Raw genomic sequence first — 7,822 nt, forward strand, 5'->3', positions numbered from 1 at the left:
AATATAATATTGTATGCATGTACATTAAGGGGCAGAGTTGTCATAATTCATGTTTTGTTACTTGTACACCCTGCAGGTGCCTCTGTATGTATCCGGGTTTGAGAAGGGGTTGGAACTGTAAATATGAATTTAGAGAGAATTAGAAGATGCAGACATTGATAATTACCAATTGATGGCAGACATTCACAAAACAATTATTAGATGTGATATAGGCATCCTTGCATTTTTGAGCTGGTTAACACATGTCATGTGGTAAGAACCTTTAGAATCAAATGGAATCAAAACCTTTGATGAATTCCAGTTCAGTTTTTTTCTTGATGTAGCCAGTAATTCTTTTACTCAAGAATGGTCACTCCACCTCTGTAAAAACAATTATAATTAATGGTATTGAAGCAGATCTCATTTGAGCTGAAATTTGCTCAGTGGCTTAGATTCAAATGTCCATATTTACAAAACAAGTATCATTACCCATGGAAAACTGTTCAAATCTGTGTCGAGGACTCCCACCCATTATATCTGTATGTGACTGATAGACGGATATATATGAAGGGGACAGACAGATATTAATTATATAATTCAGTGTACTTCCTTCTTGGAAAAATATTTGCTTTGGGAAATGATGCCTTTAATCTGGAACCCAACACGCTGGGATGCTTGGAGTAACAGCCCTTTAACTGGGTTGCAAAAGGGCTTAAATATAAAGTATGGGGTGGGAGGAGGGGGAAGGAATAAGCAATGCAGCTGATTGTCCATGCTTGTGGGTGAGGGGAGGATTCACAAGAGCTTGAACACCCGTGAGGCTCCCCTAAGCTATTTACTGGCTATCTCTGCAGAAGCAAATGTGGGCAGCCTTCGACACAAAAGGTTTGCTCTGCATTTGGGCTGGTAGTGCAGGATGGCTGAGGTGAAGAGGTGCCCTAATCTCTGCTATTCCTCCGACAACTCAGAGTGATGCTCTCAGAATCAGCCTTCTTTACTCTACCTTCTTTCTGTTTCACCTACCTGACGTTTTTTTATTGGCAGTATGTAATATGGACGGCTTGAGCCTTTCTGCTTCTATTGCTGATTTATAGTTTGCATTCAGTCAGTTCTCCCCAGCCTTTGTTGCTTTGTGGCCTAATCGAAGCTCTTTGCTGAACAGAAAATGGGTCCTTTTTAAAAGAGCACACGCTTTTCTCCTTGAGCCCCCCCTCCCCCTGCGAATGACTTGCCATTAGTCAGGTAGTTTCTTTTAACTAATTGTTAGCCTATTATTTGAGGCCATAAAGATTATTGAAAGGCCAAGGGAAAAGCTGCTGAAATGAGGAATATTTCTCCATGGTCCTCCAGGGAGGAATAAAAAGTGCTTCAGCTGGCAGAATCTATAAATGTATTTGGAGAGGATATTTTGTTAATAGCAGTTCATCAGTAAATCCCCACCCTAATCAGACAATCACTGCTGGATAGAGCTGCATATTACATACAGTACATAAATAGATATTTACACACAGACACACACACTTGTTATTTAGAGTGGCAAAAGTAACATGAGAAAAACTGGAAGATTTCACCTATGTTCCATCTTTATTTGCACTACCATTATTAGACAAAAAAGTTGCTCAAGTCCTTTGTTCCTTGGCATGAAATGTAGTGATTGTATTTTATTTATTTTTTAAATTTTAGATGAGAAAGTAAACACATTATCTTGAAAGGACCTGTTTTCAGCTGGAAGGTACTAGGAACTGAAAGATTACGTAGGTTTCACACATTTGAAGAGCTGCACTGATACCAATTTTGATTCTACGCGATTGGTCAGCATCTGCTATAAGTTCTTAATAGATCAACAGTCTGTCTATGCAGACTGCAAATTGGACTCAGTCAATGCACTTACTTGAATGTAAACATTTAAAAAAAAACAATTAAATGGCATAATTCCTTTCCACTATGATAATAATTTTAATTTTCACCTAAATTTTTGTAAAATATAATTGTGAATCTGTAATACTTTTAGATTTGAAACTGTTGATCTATTAAGAACTTATAACAAGTTGTTACATAACCATACTGCTTCAAGAAGTGCATTTTTATGTAATCTATATTTACAGTAATTATTCAAATGGCTTTAATATCCTCCAGTCATATGACATTTTAACAATTCTCTTTGCTTATTTTTCTTTCATTTTCACAGCTTGACTATCTTGGTATTAACTTGTCCAGAACTACATTCAATCTGTTAGTTAGCCTTTTGACTACCCATGAAGGCTAATAAGCCAAAACGCCTATAGTCAGGATTATCTCAGTTAGTGAGCATCCTGGTTGGAATATTTGTCTCCGTTTATTGGTTTATACATGTTGGCTGTTTGGGGCCTTTCTATTGCTTTTGTTCTATTGTATGTATGCTTTTATAATTCCATATAAAATATTAGTAAATAGTATTACATAATTTAATTGTGGCCCACCATATTTATATTTACTTGACCTTGTTGTTATTTCACATGCACATTTGTATTCAAACAGGTATTCCTAACAAATATGTTTTGGTCATCATAAACTCCTAAATTATATTACAAAAAATGTTTTCATCTACCTGAATTTTTCCCCTCCTCCTCCTCCTCCTTCCTAGCATTTTCCCATTATCACAGAGTCTGCTTTTTGGATCCTGAAATGCCACTTTGCCCAATTGTCTGCATCGTCAGGGCACAGACCCTCAATTTTACATGTCCTTATTGATGGTGTCTTGCCATCTCTGTTTTGGTTGCCCATGTGGCCGCTGGCCATTGATTTTAAGATAGTAAACTATTTTGGCGACAGTGTTCCACTCTAAGGACATGTCCATACCAACGAAGCCGGCTTTCTCTCATCTTCCCTGTAATTAATGACACGCCTAGCTGTTGTCGGACAGCATCACTTGTGACATGATCGAGCAAGGAGAGGCTGACATCCAATGGAGCATACGCATTTCCGTAACATGGGGGCGGCTCTCTATACCCTTTGTTGCTGCCCAATGCTTGATTCCATACAGTGCCACAGGGTGAATGATCGTCTTATAGATCTTAGATTTAAGACAGGTTGGTATTTGTTTGTCACAAAGCACACCGGTGAGTTCTCACCAGTGCATCCAGGCTGCATTCACCCTCGCTCACACATCACTGCTGATGCCACCGTCACCTTGGAGATGGGAGCCAAGGTACCAAAAGATATCCACCTTCTTTAGGTTTTCTACATTTATTTGGAATGCCCCATGGGTGGTTACAGTCTCTAGGTACTCAGTTTTCTTTATGTTCAGGTGGAGTCCAAAATGGCTGAGGCGGTCATTCCATGCCTGTACTTGCCACTGCAGTTCATTCCTAGTAGTAGAAGCAAGCATGGCATCATCAGCGTAGAGTATGGTCCAGGGCGCATTTCACTGCGGGTCTCATGACTAATATAAATAGGAGCAGCAATAGCGCGGAGCCTTGGTGTACTCTGACCATCATTGGAAAACTGTCAGAGAGGCCAGCTGAGCATCGCACACAGCTACTAGTATTCTTGTATAGCATTTTGACCCAGTCGATGAGTAATTCAGGCACCCCGTGATCACGAAGGGTATACCAAATCAGTTGGTGTGGAACATGGTAAAAAGCCTTTTCCAAGTCTAGAAATGCCATATGTAATGATTGGCTCTTCTCTCAGTGTTTCTCTATAAGCTGGCGAGCTGCAAAAATGGCATCAGTAGTCCCACATCCTTTGACGAAGTCACATTGATTGGCAGTGAGTTGGACGATGTTGCAAATGTGCTGGTCCAAATTTTTTCCAAGATCTTCATAGTATGGGACAAGAGGCGAATTGGGCGGTAATTGGGCACAGTCAGCTGGGTCGCCCTTGTTTTTAAATATGGGGACTGTTATTCTCGATCAATCAGTCGGTGCACAGCCATTACTCGTTACGGCATTAAATAACTCGGTCAGCCAATGTATCCCTGTATCGCGTAATTCCTGAAATTTCCAGAAATCCGCAGGTAGTCCTGGGGCCTTCATGCTTTTCATACTATCTACTGCATTAATGACCTCCATAGTAATAATGGGCAAAATTGGTACATAGGTTGGCATGCCCACTGGAATTGGTGGGTGCTGGAATTTAATATTGGAGATCTCGTTAAAATGGTCTCGCCAACGTTGCAGAATTTCCTGCTTCCCCTGAAGTCTTTTGCCATCCATGTCCTTTATGCACATATAGAGCTCGATGTCTTGGGCGGCCTTCTTTCATGCTTTGGCCAGGCAGTAGATGTCCTTCTCTCCTTCTCTTGTTTCCAGACAATCATACAGGTCTTGGCAGTGTTCCGCCTTGGCACTGGCAACAGCCCTCTTAGTTGCTCCTTTGGCAGCCACATAATACTGCCAATTTTCCTTGGTCTTATCTGTCTGCCATTTCTTAAAAGCTCTCTTCTTCTCTTGCACTTTCTCCTGTACTTGTTTGGTCCACAGCCACGCTTGTTTATCAATATGTCGGCGGCCCGGTTGTGTGACGCCAAGGATTTCTCTGGCAATGGTGGTAACAGAGTCCATGTGGTGTCAATCAAGGCGGTATTAATAGGTGGAAATGTGATTTTCTTGATCATTGCTTCTTTAAAGTTCCGTTAATTCCGTAAACCATTTGATCTTCTCAGGACCCGTGGTGCTGCTCATTTGCTTATGGCATGTTATTTTTAAATCTGTGGTGAGTAACCTATGTTGTAGGGCAAGAAGGTCAGAGGGAATAACCTTCACGTTGGATACAATGGGAAAATCACACCTTCTCAGAAGAATATAATCAATCTGACTACTCTTTTCGCCACTGGTATAGGTGATAAGATGTTTTAAACATTTCTTTAAAAATGTATTGCAGATTACAAAATCATTTGCTTCGGTGAAGTCAAGGATTCCTAATATGTCTTCACTGCGGCTTCCATAGCCTTGATTCCCATGACACTGGTATCCATTCCAGGTGTTTCCCGCATGTCCATTTAAGTCACCACAAAGAAGTAGCAGATCTTCTTCAGGGCAGGCAGAGATTCTAGCCTGTAATTCATTCCAGAATTGATCCTTGCTATCTTTGTCAAGTCCTGTTTATGGAGCGTAGGCAGAAAACACCTGGAGTTGGTGGGTGGGGGTGTCGATAATGATGGACATGAGGCGATCAAAGTACCTCAGGGCCTCAGGCACGTAGGTGCACAGGTCCTTATTCATGACGACGGCAACATCGTTGTTATTGGATGTGCCCTGATAAATCAGCTTGTAATCCTCTCCAATGTCCTTGGATTTCTGACCTTTCCATCTGGTCTCTTGAAGGCCTACCACGTTGATATGATGGCGCTTCAAAACTTTGGCTAGTTCACAGCTGCGTCCAGTCAGAGTTCCAATGTTAATTGTAGCAATTCGCAATGGTATCTGTTTCCTTTGAGCTAGCTTCTTTAAATGGTCTTGCTTCTGACCAGTAGCCCTTGTCCACTTCTCACCTTGGTCGGGCAGGGCAAACTTTTCATATACACCTACATTTTATTAGTAGGCAGAGAAGAATCATGGTGAGTCTTACATCCATAGTCTAGGTTTCTGCTATCAAAGCTGAAGGAGAACTGTCTCATTTGAAAGAAAAGTTTGTTTATATGAATCTACAGGAGGTGCTGTTCCTAGCTGACTACTTTACTGCCTATATTACTTTGGGTGCGATTAGTACTCGGATGGGAGACCACCAGGCCATACAGATATCATTAAATCATTTAAAAACCATCCTGGAAAAAGGCAATGACAAACCACTTCTGGACTGTTGCCTGGAAAGCTGCACAGCCCTGTCCATCCATGTAGCCATCTGCTTGGCCTTATGGAGCTCACTTCTGAACAAACTCATAGCAAACACCAAGTGCAGCAGAGGCACAGAGCTAGTCATCTAACCAAACTCCTGTTTCCATGTTTCCAAAGCCATATTTCTGGATTCAGCAGCAGCCACATCCGTGTGGCTAAATGGCACCCCATGACTGGGGGGAGGGGTGGGCAGTCAGCATAAAATGACATCATGGAGCTTTGCAACAGGATGTGGACCTGTTGACTGCCCACTGCCAGCACAGAAACTCCAAAAGCAGTTTCTTTTGAATTCCAGCTAAGTATGCATTCAATGTTTTATTGCATCCATATGTGCAGCCTTAAATTAAGCTAACGTCATCTTGCTATATCATTTTTTATAAACTATGAATATATTTAATGCAGTGTATCATGCAAAAGGAAAAAAAAACTTGAATGATAAGCTCTATATGGGAGTATTTAACTTGAGTGACAAAAACAATCCTCCTTGGTATAAATTAGGAAATTTTTACATCTGCAAGTGAAAAGGTTTCCTGCTTCTTTTTTCTACCTAGTCAGGATTCATAGCTTGCAGTACAAGTTTTCCTGCTTTGCCGCCTCAGTCATCAAAACCTGCCATAAACAGGGCAAGGGATGAATGACTGTGGAACCAGGCACAGGTGGTGGAACTCACCCAAAGGCTGTTTGAGCCATGGGTGATCTTCTACTTTCATTAAATGCATCTCTGGCTACATTAATTAAAAGTGGGCTTAAATCCCATCCTACAAAAGACTGAAAGGAAAGCTGTTATGACATTTCATTTCCAAAAAGCCCTGTTTTCAGTAATAACAAATCCTTGCAGCAGCAGAAGGAAAGGGAAGGAGCAGAGACAAAATTCTGATAGAAAGGCTGGATGAGATTGACCCTCTCAGTGGAAATGAGCTACAAGGAAACCGTCTCTTAGGAGGACACAAGGGCCCCAGAACACTGATGACATGTCCATTCCATGTGCTGAAGTCTCTCTGTAAGCAGTGATGTCTATGGCATGCGTGGAAAAGGAACTTGCAAGGCACTCTTTCCAGACAATCCCTTAAAAATCCCAAGGCTGGATTGGGAGAGTGATTTAGGAAACCAGACTAAGGTATCATCTGTTTTCAGTTAACAAGTTGGCTTGGTTACCAAATGATGATGACTTGTGTTTGTTTTCCTCATCTTGTTTCTGGTTAGCACATTTTTGACATTTCCTGCTAAGAGAGCAGCTTACAGTTTCCAGCTGAGTAGGATTTGGGGCCAAGATCTGAAGATTCCAATTGCGAATATTATTTCTCCCCTCTCCTTTCTTCATGTTTTGGTCTACTCCTTCCTCCCTCCCTCCCAAAGCAATTTACACAGGAAAACAATGTTTGTGTATGTAGACACACATACCAATCATCCATAACCCTCCAGCAAGAAGGGAGGCTTATCACAGCCGAGGGCAGGGCGGTGGGTAAAGAAAAGCCAGGCTTTCTGCAGTTGGAGTAGTTGAGCAGCAGAGTTTCAGTCCTTCCCAACATGCAAACAGGCACATGTATAATTTGGTGGCAGCAGAAAACTTTAAGTTGGAAAACCTATCAAGCCTATGACTTTCCAAATTCAAAAGCCAGTCTGAAAAGGTCAAACCTTGAGCACAATATTGGAGGCAGACAGACATAGCAAAGTCTTAAGGACTTGTATAAAAGATAATAGCACAGCCAGGGGAGATGTTTCATAAATATGGGGCCACAGCAGGGAAGACTCCATTCCTGCTGTCAGACGATAAGCCATGACCATTGATAGACTAAAGCACTTGGGCAGATACATACAATATCATTATATTGAAAAGGAAACAGACCTCTATACTCCATAATAAAAACAGTGGAAGGCGGAATTCCCTTTTCAGAGCCAAAGAAGTCCTATGGGAGAAGATGCCCTCACTGTACCCATAGAAGAGGCTATATCCAACATTACATAGGTAGACTTTAACTTGTACATTGGGGCTTCCCCTTGTTCCCTCCACAGTACATCTGCATCAC

At 41.5% G+C, this 7,822-nt stretch overlaps 1 pseudogene; it reads right to left on the reverse strand.

The window, feature by feature from the left end:
• Window positions 1-2,692: 2,692 nt before the first annotated feature.
• On the reverse strand, window positions 2,693-6,514 carry LOC134492594 (uncharacterized; annotated as a pseudogene).
• Between the last annotated feature and the right edge of the window lie 1,308 nt (window positions 6,515-7,822).

Source organism: Candoia aspera, chromosome 1, assembly GCF_035149785.1.
Source record: "Candoia aspera isolate rCanAsp1 chromosome 1, rCanAsp1.hap2, whole genome shotgun sequence".
Taxonomy (NCBI): Eukaryota; Metazoa; Chordata; class Lepidosauria; order Squamata; family Boidae; genus Candoia; species Candoia aspera.